The sequence below is a fragment of the Pimephales promelas genome, chromosome 15 (genome assembly GCF_988280905.1).
Source record: "Pimephales promelas chromosome 15, fPimPro1.hap1.1, whole genome shotgun sequence".
Taxonomy (NCBI): domain Eukaryota; kingdom Metazoa; phylum Chordata; class Actinopteri; order Cypriniformes; family Leuciscidae; genus Pimephales; species Pimephales promelas.
In genome coordinates, this window is record NC_142783.1 from 9832801 (window position 1) to 9845577 (window position 12777).

General features: G+C 41.1%; 1 long non-coding RNA gene across 1 annotated transcript; it reads right to left on the reverse strand.

Moving 5' to 3' along the window:
* Positions 1-1816: 1816 nt before the first annotated feature.
* Positions 1817-3798, reverse strand: LOC120465022 (uncharacterized). The gene is made up of 4 exons (XR_016146594.1): positions 2756-3798; positions 2522-2590; positions 2157-2262; positions 1817-1900 (listed from the first exon to the last, which is right to left on the reverse strand). It is a non-coding gene; the product is annotated as an uncharacterized LOC120465022 (long non-coding RNA).
* Between the last annotated feature and the right edge of the window lie 8979 nt (positions 3799-12777).

Here is a 12777-nt window from a genome sequence, read left to right on the forward strand (position 1 = left end):
AAATCGTACATATTTTACGAATTGGCCAATTCGTATGAATTCATACGAATGACCTACCCCTTACCCCGCCCCTAAACTTAACCATCACGTGGGTTTAGACAAATCGTACGAATTAGTACGAGTGAGGTCGTACGAATTAGTACGAATTAGCCACTTTTTAATCATGCGTCGAATTCGTACGAATTGGTCGTGAGATAGTGTTGCCTTACCGCACCGGTCGCGTGCAGTGGTCTATGGTCTCGTGGAAACAGTTTGACTTTCACTTTTTTTTTGGAAGTGAATGAGGCTTTGCGATCTTTATATTATTTTTTGTCTAGGCCTACGTGAAATTCTACATCCATTGTACGATTTTTTTTTCCCTCGGAAGGGCAACCTGAGTCGAGAAGGGCATATGGGCAGTTGCCCGGGCAACCTGAGCAACCCCCCTGTGCACGTCCCTGATAGGAGTTATTTCTCAGTGTTACAATTGCCCCCACGCTGCATTTTATTGAATATTTTAGTCTTGTTCTCATAAGTAAAAATATATAAATTGTATTATTAATTAGTGCACATATATATGTTTCTTGTATCAAAAGATGACTAGTCTATCTCAAGTAGTTTGTGAGTTATTAAGGAACATGTAAAATACAACACTATCTCACGACCAATTCGTACGAATTCGACGCATGATTAAAAAGTGGCTAATTCGTACTAATTCGTACGACCTCACTCGTACTAATTCGAACGATTTGTCTACCCAGCTAGGATTTTTTTGTTCTAAAAATGTTCTGAGAACATTACCATGCAGTGTTCTAATAATGTTTTCAGCGGGTAGTTTTCTTTTGGTTCCTAAAATGTTCTCTTAAAAGTTCTAATAACATTCTCTAAAAACATTCTAAATATGTTAAATGCTAACATTGTTAGAACATTATTTCCTGACGTTCTTATAACATTTTCAGCGGGTAGTTTTCTTTTTGTTCCCAGAATGTTCTCTTAAAAGTTCTAATAACATTGTCTAAAAACATTTTAAATATGTTTATTGCTAACATTGTTAGAACATTATTCCCTAATGTTTTTATAACATTTTCAGCGGGTAGTTTTCTTTTGGTTCCTAAAATGTTCTCTTAAAAGTTCTAATAACATTGTCTAAAAACATTTTAAATATGTTTATTGCTAACATTGTTAGAACATTATTCCCTAATGTTCTTATAACATTTTCAGCAGGTAGTTTTCTTTTTGTTCCCAGAATGTTCTCTTAAAAGTTCTAATAACATTCTCTAAAAACATTCTAAATATGTTAAATGCTAACATTGTTAGAAAATTATTCCCTGACGTTCTTATATCATTTTCAGCGGGTAGTTTTCTTTTTGTTCCCAGAATGTTCTCTTAAAAGATGGCATAACATTCTCTAAGAACACTCTGAAAATGTTTTGTGATGACCTTCTATAAAGGTTTAATCATAACATTTTTAAAACATTATCCCCTAACTTTCTTATAAAGTTTTTAGCGGAAGTTTATTTTTGTTCCCAAAATGTTCTCTTAAAACCCCTCAAAAATGATTAGCTATAACATTGTTAAAGCATAACATTTTATTAATCTCAAAACTAAAACATCAAAATCTAACAGGTTTATAAATGGCATCCACATAAATTATTAGAACTTCTGCGTACAGTAAATGCCCAACATTAGCTACATGAAGAACTCAGTAAAGTCACTCATGCGTCTTGACTCCAGTGTTTGCTCAGAGCACTCGAGTCATCATCAGTCTTTGCTTGTTTTGGTTCTTGCAGAAAAATAATCCAGGAATCTGTATTAATAATAGTGTTCTACTATTCTCTCTAGTTGTCCAGCTGCTCCCCCAGTTAGCAGCATTGAGCTCTGTTCTCTGTGTGCACGCCACGGTAGAGTTTTTCCTCATAGCCTAAAAAAGAAGATCATGCAAAAGTGTAAACATAAAGAATACACATACATTAAGATCACAAGCAATATTGACATTGAAAACTTTCAAAATTAGCCAGCCTAATTAGCAGTCAGAAATTATGTAAAGACTAATTTATTGAAAGTATAAATATGATAAATTATGAGTATCTTTTTTGTTTCTGTAATTTAAAACATACTTAATCCATGTATCCAATATCTTAATCCAATAAAGTTTTAAAAATGGATATTTTTCTTACACAAATGCTTCGCTTTAAAAGGGCTTTATAACCCCGCCAGAGTCATGTGGTGGATTACTTTTATCATGGATGGATGCGCCTTGATGGACGGCCATTCACTGCCATTCTAAAAGTCAGAAGAGTCAGAGCATTTTTTTAAATATAACTCAGATAGTATTCATCTGAAAGAAGAATGTTATATACACCTGAAGCCTTGAGAAACGCTCTTTCCAATTCATTAACGTTAACCTCTAACGTTATATGAATTACTGAAATATTATTAACTTTTACTTTCAAAAGACATTAAGATCACTTTTAAGTAAAAATAGGCTACAGTATTCGTATGCATAGAACACAATACCTTTATAGGCATTATAGTAGGCTACCTTGGTTGTAAATGGAGACTTTATTGTGTCATCGGTAAGTTAATCATCTTGAAACAGTCCGTTTGGAGTCTGCATTAAAACAAATCTAGCTGTTATTCAAAAGTAGCATACACTCAGTCGATTTATTGCGACTGTCATACAATTCTAAGAAAGTAGAAAGTTAGGTCTAATACTGAAAGACATCAAGGATAAGAGAAAGCTATGTAAAGTGAAAAAATACACACAAAAACTTACAGTTGTGAAAGAGTTCCGTTGACCAGGAGTTCTGTTGTTTTGGGCCAATGTGTCGCCAATTTAGACAACGGACATTCTGCGCCGATTTCTTCAACAGAAACGTTGCTTGCTTTATTTGCGCTGTTTGTCGACGAGTTCAAATGTTCTTACGTCATGGGAACATCGCGCTGTGATTGGTGGTTTTAAACGTCGATCTACAGCGACCTCCAATCAGCTTCTCATCTCTTGTAAACGCATTTGTCGCAACAGTTCAGTTCAGAGTAGCCTAATATATCCTCAAAACACTTTACGTATGCTGTTTTGACAATGTTCCTCTTTTATGCCATTATTCTATAGGTTAAAATAATTCTAAAATCTGTTACCTAAACAGCTTCCTTAAAATATCCTTACAATTTTATGAGCTTTTGTTATATTATGAGATTTTGTCATCTCAGGTTAATGTCCACAAAACATTTGATGAATGTTGCTTTGATAATGTTCCTCCTTTGTTATTGTGCCAATGATTTATAAAAGATAACAACATTTCGACAAAAAATCCTCAAAATGTATCATGCAAAATGTTTGTTAAAAAGTCAATTTAAAGGAATGTTTTATTAAAAACATTTTATCATCTCAGGACTAAATAGCCTAATATCCTCAAAACATTTTGCGAACGTTAATTTGATTATGTTCTTCCTCTGTTGTAGGCCTACATTCAATATTTTATGAAAGATCATTCTATAAACTTTTACCTCATCAACATCCTCAAAATGTTACATTTAAAACATTCTAGTTTTGTTAACACGTCACATTACAAGAATGTTTTATAAAAACATTCAGTCATCTCAGGCCTCAATGATATCCTCAAAACATTTTTCGAACGTTGATTTGATAATGTTCCTCCTCTGTTATTATGGAACATTGTTTCAGTGTTTTATTGAGAACGTTGTAATATCTGTTATCTCAACAACATTCCCAAAACATCCTTAACATGTTACAGTGTTAATGTTTAAACACATCACATTACAAACATTTTATTAAAAAATATTCCATCAACTCAGGCCTCAATGATATACTCATTTTGCGAACGTTGATTTGATAATGTTCCTCCTCCGTTTTTATGGGACATTGTACCAATGTTTTATTGAGAACATTGTAATATCTGTCATCTCAACAACATTCCGAAAACATCCTCAACATGTTACAGTGAAAATGTTCTAGTTTTGTTAACACGTCACATTACAAGAACATTTTATAAAAAACATTCCATCATCTCAGGACTAAATAATATCCTCAAAACATTTTACGAACGTTGATTTGATAATGTTATTCCTATGTTTTTATGGGACATTGTTTCAATGTTTTATAAAAGATCATTCTACAAACCTTTACCTCATCAACAACCTCAAAATATTAAATTTAAAACGTTCTAGTTTTGTTAAACACGTCACATTACAAGAACATTTTATAAAAAAACATTCCATCAACTCAGGCCTCAATGATATCCTCATAACATTTTGTGAAAGTTGATTTGATAATGTTATTCCTATGTTTTTATATGGGACATTGTAGCAATGTTTTATTGAGAACATTGTAATATCTGTTATCTCAACAACATCCAAAACATCCTCAACATGTTACAGTGAAAATGTTCTAGTTTTGTTAACATGTCACATTACAAGAACATTTTATAAAAAACATTCCATCATCTCAGGCCTAAATAATATCCTCAAAACATTTTGCGAACGTTGATTTAATAATGTTCCTCCTCTGTTATTATGAGATATTGTGCTAATGTTTTATTGAGAACATTGTTTAATCTGTTATCTCAGCAACATTCCCAAAACATTCACAAAATGTTACAGTGAAAATGTTATATCTTAGTTTACATTTAACCTTATAGGAACATTATTTGAAATGAGAAAACATCCTTAAAACATTATTTAAACATTGCATTCAAATGTTTTATTTAAAACATTAACCAAACCTCCAGGGAATGTTAGCCAAAGTTCTGAGAACGTTCCCTGTTAGCTGGGTAAACCCACGTGATGGTTAGGTTTAGGGGCGGGGTCAGGAGTAGGTCATTCGTACGAATTCATACGAATTGGCCAATTCGTAAAATATGTACGATTTAGCAAAATCGTATTAATTCGTATGAGTGAGGTCGTACGAATTGTTACGAATTAGCCACTTTTTAATCATTCGTCGAATTAGTACGACTTGGTCGTGAGATCGGGTTGGTGAACCCGCTTGGGGGTGCTGAATACAATGGAAGCAACTTTAGTCAGGCGGGGAAAAGACGTGGAGTTTTCTCGTGGTGTGAGCGGAGCGTGAAATAGGGCGACGCTCCGTCCTTAAAAATATTGGGAGGTGTAAACGGCATTTACGTGCATTTAGCCTCCACTACTTCCCTGGGTGTATGACATCACAGTACTAATTCGAAAGAATACAGCAGTGATCAACTTGAAGCACTTTACAGAGTACAGACGATTGGTGTATGACATGATTCGAAAGCATGCAGTGGAGGCTAAATGCACGTAAATGCCGTTTACCCACCTCCCAATATTCGGGAATTGGGTTTGCACCTACAAAGTGCGTTTATCCACCTTTCAATTGCGTTTATCCACCTCTAAATATCCAGTAGTTCCTAAGACATTTTAAATTAAGCTTATGTCGTTTTAGTTTCATATTGTCCACACTCTAAAAAATGATGAGTTGGATTTACTTAAAATATATATGCACCATTTTTGTATCAAAAAATGTGCACATATCTTTTAAGTAAATCCAACACACTGCAGGCCATGTGAGATCAAAACAAATCTTAGTTCTGTTAAAATAATAATAATAAAAATATAGTCACAATATTACAGTTTTTCTTGGATCAAAGAAATAAAGGCTTGGTGGGCAGAAGAGACTTCTTTTAAAAATATTAAACAATCTTAGTGTGTGTGTGTGTGTGTGTGTGGGTGTGTGTGTGTGTGTGTGTGTGTGTGGGTGTGTATGTGTCTATATATATAATTATATACATAATATGTATGTATGTGTATATATATATATATATATATATATATATATATATATATATATATATATATGAAGAGTTCAGATGCAAAAGCCTCTAAATGCCATTTCAAATTTTCTTCTTTAATGATGATTTTTATCAAACTTGTATATTTAAGTTCAGTAATTTCACTTAAATGGCTTTATTTAAGTGAAATTACTGAACTTAAATATACAAGTTTGATAAAAATCATCATTAAAGAAGAAAATTTCAAATGGCATTTAGAGGCTTTTGCATCTGAACTCTTCATATATATATATATATATATATATATATATATATATATATATATATATATATATATATATATATATATATATATATTATTTTTTTCAAAAATCAATAAAAAACAAAAAACAATTAAATGCAACAAATTAGTCCATTATTAAATGCCTATAAATATAAAAAATAGTCTATTAAATAATATCTATTAATTTAAACAAAACAGAAGTTAATTAATGACTTTCCTCCAGAGGTTATGAACGAATCTCTTCAAAAACATTTTAGCAGTAACTACTGGAAAACAGTAAAGATCTACAATCTTTATTTGAAGCTAAAGTTTTGTTTAAAGGGTATTTACTTATTTTGATAATAATTTTGAAGGTTTAATTTACTGAATTGTCGCTGTCATTTAGGAATAATATTGTGCTAGAATCAAGATTGCCATTATTTAATGATAAATCGTGCACACACGGAGCTGTCAATGTGCTTTCGAATTTAATATTTGTATGTTAACGTTACCAAAAGTAGGCTAACCCGCGCCCAAGGCCCCCTTTCCCGCGATCCATGTAGGCCTAATAGACAATAGAGATAGAGAACATGGGAATTTATATGCAAAGTACATTAGTTTTATCCAAAAACAACTCGCTAATAAAGTAGGCCTATAATCTATCCGTGGGGGAGAGAGAGCGCAGTCCGAATTGGTCACACCTCTGCTCAGATGCGGGACAACCATTCTTCGGAGGTCCAAAACAAACAGATAACTGTTCAGGCTTTCTCCACAGGGCAGCTCTGTGGACATAAGCATCTAGAGCCCTCACAGGGCAGAGCAGATTAGTTTCTGTTGGTCTGACCTCACAATACCACGAAGAAAAAGAATTACCAATGGGTATCTCCCGTGAAAAGCTCCACTCAAAGGGACGTGGTAAGCAGATAGGCCACCACATACACCTTTAGTGTGGAGTGGGATAACCCTGTGGAGAAATGCTCCTGAAGGAATTCCAGCACCGCCACACCGGGCAGTTAACTGGGTCCAACTGGTGTTCTCCACACCAAGAGGTGAAACATTTCCACCTCAAGGCATATAATCTCCTCGTGGACGGAGCTCTGGATTGGAGGATGGTCTCCACGACCTCAGTCGAGAGACCCGATACTATGAGCTGGGCCCCCTCAGAGGCCAAGCCACAACCTCCATAGATCTGGGCGGGGGTGAAGTATCGACCCGCATCCATACTCGGGCCGGCCAACGCGGGGCTACTAACAGTAGAAAGACCCCGTCTCGGTGAACCCTCTCCAGAACTCCTGGGAGCAGAGCAATCGGGGGAAATGCGTACAGGGGTGACCTCGGCCACTCCTGTACCATCGCATCCAACCCCAGAGGGGCTGGTGGATACAGAGAAACCACAGCATGCAGTGTCTCAGTCCCTGGATTCAAATAGGCCTACCTCGGTATGACCGAAATGACTCCATAGGAGCTCCACCACCTCGGGGTGGAGTCTCCACTCCCCGGGCCTCGGCCCCTGCCTCGACAGGATGTCTGCTCCCCGATTTAAATATCCTGGGATATATAATCGCCAAAGAAAGAAGCTTCCCCTGGGCCCACAGAAGGATCTGGCGCTAGCCTGAATAATGGACATGAGCGCAGACCCCCTTGATGGTCTATAAAAAGACCACCGACGTGCTGTCTGACCGGACAAGAACATGGTGACCCCTCAGGTCTGGGAGAAAGTCCACAGACCCCGGGCCGAGCGACCACTCATGATCGCCCCCAGCCCATGAGGGAGGCGTATATCGTTAGCTTCCTTGGAACAATGAAGTAACGGCTGTAATACCCCAACTCTCTGTCGGGGGGAAGAACTCGTTCTATCGCCCCCTTCAGTAACAGAGCTTTCACCTCTTGTTCCATGACCAGAGCCTGCTCGGGGGATACCACTGTAGGCAAAATCCCCCGAAAACGAAGCGGACGTGACCTGAACTGGATCGCGTACCCGCGTTCGATAGTCTGCAGGACCCATAGAGATATATTTGGAAGACTTTCCCATTCTGCCAGAAATTCCACTAAGGGTACCAGTCTCTCGAGACTGGCCTCTGGAGTAATTTTAGAGACAGAAACAGCGCCCTGTGACCGCGCACAGGCAGGGTTTAACGACTGTTCTGTATCGCTCCTCGGAGCAAACGAGCTTCCCTCGGGAAACCACTCGCTAGGACCGTCTGCGCCGACCCTCACAGGCAGGTTCAGCAGAACGGGTCCCTGCAGACCCCCCTGGTGGTTTATGTAAGAGACCACAGACATGTTGTCTGACCGGACAAGAACATGATGATCTCTGAGGTCTGGGAGAAAGTGTTTCAGAGCCTGAAACACCGCCATCATCTCTAGACAATTTATATGCCATCGGAGATGATGGTCTTGCCACAGCCCGCGGGCCGAGCGACCACTCATGATCGCTCCCCAGCCCGTGAGAGAGGCATCCGTCGTCACCGTTACCCGGCGACACGGGGCTCCCAGCGCAGGTCCCAGGGACAGGAACCAAGGTTCTTTCCACATAGCCAGGGCACGGAGACCACGTCGCGTGACCTTGATCTTGCGGAGCGGGTTTCCCCTCGGGGAGAACCCCTTGGTCCTGAGCCACCACTGTAGTGGTCTCATGTACAGCAGGCTGCACGGTAACACGTTGGATGCTGCTGCCATCAGACCCAGAATTCTCTGGAATTTCTTACAGTGAGTGACTGGCCTAGCTTCACTTGCTTGACAGTCGAGATAATCGAGGCTATACGAGCCGGCGACAGACGTGCCTGCATCGTCGTCGAATCCCATACCACGCCTAGAAAAGTGGTCCGCTGAACTGGCGAAAGCACACTCTTCTTGGCGTTGAGTCTCAACCCCAACCTTCTGATGTGGGCGAGGACGGCATCTCGATGCCGAATCGCCTGATGCTCCTATTGAGCCAGAATCAACCAATCGTCGATGTAATTTAAAATGCGAATGCCCTGGAGACGCAGCGGGGCCAAGGCCGCATCCATGCATTTCGTGAAGGTTCGAGGAGATAAAGCTAGGCCGAATGGAAGGACCCGATATTGGTACGCTTCGCCCCCAAAAGCGAACCTCAGGAACTTCCGATGTTGCGGAAGGATGGAGATATGGAAGTACGCGTCTTTTAGGTCTATCGTGACAAACCAGTCCTCGGACCTGATCTGTGACGCGATCTGCTTGCAGAGTCAGCATTTTGAGCTTCCCTACTGACCGATTTAAGAGACGCAGGTCTAAAATCGGACGCAGCCCCCCATCCTTCTTTGGAACAATGAAGTACCGGCTGTAATACCCCAGCTCTCTGTCGGGAGGAAGAACTCGTTCTATCGCCCCCTTCAGTAGCAGAGCTTTCACTTCTTGTTCCATAACCAGAGCCTGCTCGGGGGTCACCACTGTGGGCAAAACCCCCCGAAAACGAGGTGGACGCGACCTGAACTGGATCGCGTACCCGCGTTCGATAGTCTGCAGGACCCAACGAGATATATTTGGAAGACTTCCCCATTCTACCAGAAATTCTACTAAGGGTACCAGTCTCTCGAGACTGGCCTCTGGAGTAGTTTTTAAAACAGAAACAGCGCCCTGTGACCACGCACAGGCAGGGTTTAACGACCGTTCTGTATCGCTCCTCGAAGCAAACGAGCATCCCTCGGGAAATCGCTCGCTGGGACCGTCTGCACCCCCCATTACAGGCAGGGTTGGCAGAACGAACCCCTGAGGGCACCGAGAGAGAGCGGGCGCCGGATTCAGCGGCGAACACCTCTGTCTCACGGTGGGGACCACCCTCAGTAGCCTGACACCAGTGGCGTCAGGACTTCTTCGACGAAACCTTCCTGGCGACAGTAACCGTCCTCAGATCGGTTCTATCCCGGGAAGACCTCGCCTGAGAACGCCGCGTCTCAGCCCAGTTTTGCTGGGGAGGAGCTTCCACAGAACCACCAAAAAGACCTTCGGTCGACAGCGGCGCATCCAGGAGAAAAGCTTTATCTTTCTCCTACATATTTGTAAATTTCTGATAAAAACTTTAGTTCAGGAAATGTGCTACCAGGATGGTGTGTCCATTAAAACACAGGGGTCCAATACTCAGTCCATTATAATTTATTGAAAGGCCACAGGGTGAATTGGAATCAGATAGAGTTGTATGGTTTATTGTCAGGAACACATAAACTCTTCAAAGGCTCTCATTAGGAGAGAAAGAAAGGACAATCTGTTTCCATTGCATGTGCCACACACCATCACACCAAACAATAGTACCTTATCATTCATTAAGTGCACCTGAGGAGACTTAGCTCCTCCCATGATTGGCTATGTCATGTGATCCATAAGAATTCTCAACAGCCACCCCCAAATGTGTAAACATTTGACCCAAGAGAATTCTGTCCAATTTTTTAATTCAAGTCATCTGAAAACTTAGTAAGGACCACCAGACGACTAACTGGGCGCATGTAGTGTTTCCCTTTAATGAGAACCTCCACAACCCTTATCCTGCCATCAGGACTTGGCGAGACCTTTGTAACAGTTCCTATAGGCCAGAGTCCCCGTGGAAGCTGCGGGTCGACGACCATAACGACAGCATCACATGAGATCGACTTTCCGTCCTGCATCCACTTCTGACGACTTTGAAGGGAAGGTAGGTAATCTCTGATAAAACTTGACCAGAATCTATCAGATAGAACTTGACTATGCCTCCACTTTCTACGTGAAAGTAGTTCAGAATCAGCATACATTACTTGAGGCAAAGAAGCATCTTGCCGCCCCATCAACAGTATGTTAGGAGTTATGGGATCAGGATCTGATAGATTAGATGTCGCATATCCAAGAGGTTTAGAGTTCAACATCTCTTCCACTTCTACCAGCACTGTATACAAGACTTCTGGAGACAGCACCTGGGTGCCCAATGTCACCCGTAAAGCGGCCTTAATGGATCGGACCTCTCTCTCCCAGCATCCTCCAAAATGCGGAGAATATGGAGGGTTAAAGTTGAATAGAATCTGGTGCTTAGAAAGCAATTCTTGAAGGGCAGGGCTGAGTTAATGGAACGCTTCTCTGAGCTCTCGCTCTCCTCCCCGAAAATTAGTTCCTTGGTCTGAGATAAGTTCATAGGGTCGACCTCTGCGAGCTATGAAACGCCGGAGGGCCAATAGGAAACTGTCTGTATCTAAACCAGATAACAGCTCAAGATGAACACATCGTGTTGTCTGACATTTGAAAAGGAGACCCCATCGTTTCTCATGTCTGCGGCCGACACTGATATTAAAGGGGCCAAAGCAGTCCATTCCAGTTGACCAAAATGGGGGCTTGTAAAGGCGGAGTCGAGAGGGAGGAAGATCAGCCATCCTCGGGACTGAAGGAGACCCTTTCCATCTTCTACACTCACGACACAAACGCTGAACTGATTTTACAGCTTGTCGTCCACGTAGAACCCAATACTTTCTACGAAGTTGGGCAAAGACTCTTTGCGGTCCTGGGTGACACAGAGTTGAATCGAGATCTGCAATCAGAAGCTTAGTTATAGGATTCTTAGGGTCCAAAATTATGGGATGGATCGTTTCTAACTCCAAGTCCTTGCTCTGCCGAAGGCGACCTCCCACTCTTATGAGACTAGTCACAGGATCCCACTCAGGTGCCAATTCAACAAGTCTACTGTGTGCTGAAACACCTTGATTTAGTTGGAGTAACTTGCTCTCCTCAGGAAAATCCTCCTCTTGTGCCTGACGAAGTAGTAACAGCTCTGCTTGATTCTGATTGAGCTTGTTCTCTGGTGCTTGATCAAGAGAAAACTTCTCAATGGTATCAGAAATCAACTCTGACCAAGTGTTAAATTGGACAGGGTCCACTTTAGAAAGACTTGGTAAAACTTGTGTCTGGCTACAAAACACAGTTTTTTTCAATTCCAGTGATACTTCAGGAGTAGTTATTGGATACTTTGGCCATTGATGAGAGGGTAAGGCAAGGAAAGGAGGTCCTCGAAACCAACGACTAGTAGGAGATAGCTCTGTCAACTTCTTTCCTCTAGTAATTTCATCGGCCGGATTGTTTCCAGTATCCACATATCTCCACTGGTCTGGTGTAGTATAATCTAGAATCTCAGTTATCCGATTAGCTACAAATATCTTGTACAAACAAGATTCAGAGCAGATCCATGTCAAAACTGTGGTTGAATCAGTCCAAAGCGTCACTTTATGGATGGGCACAGGAAGTTCCTTCACTAAAAGATTTGCCAGTTGAGATCCAACTAGAGCCGCACATAGTTCTAGACGTGGGATGGAAATGGTCTTCTTTGGGGATACTCTAGATCGAGCCATAATAAATGAGGTGACAACTTCATTCCCATTTGAAAGATGAAGGTAAGATACGGCTCCGTAAGCCCGCTCTGATGCATCACAAAATACATGCAGTTCTCTCCTCTCTTCACCTGATCCTACTGATCCATACCACCGAGGAACTTGGATCTTGCTCAAGCCAGATAGCTCCTCTTCCCAAGCCATCCAACTTCTCTTAATGCCTTCAGGAATATCTGGATCATCCCATCCACGCCCAGGTTTGATCCACAACTGCTGGAGCATGATCTTAGCACGTGTAGTGAAGGGAATAATAAACCCCAACGGGTCATATTGTCGAGCAAGGATGCGATACAGGATCCGCAAAGTCAGGGTCTGGTATTCCACAGGTCGGTGCTTATACCCCAAAGTATCCTGTAAACAGTGCCAGCTCATCCCGAGTGTGCCCTCACATGGA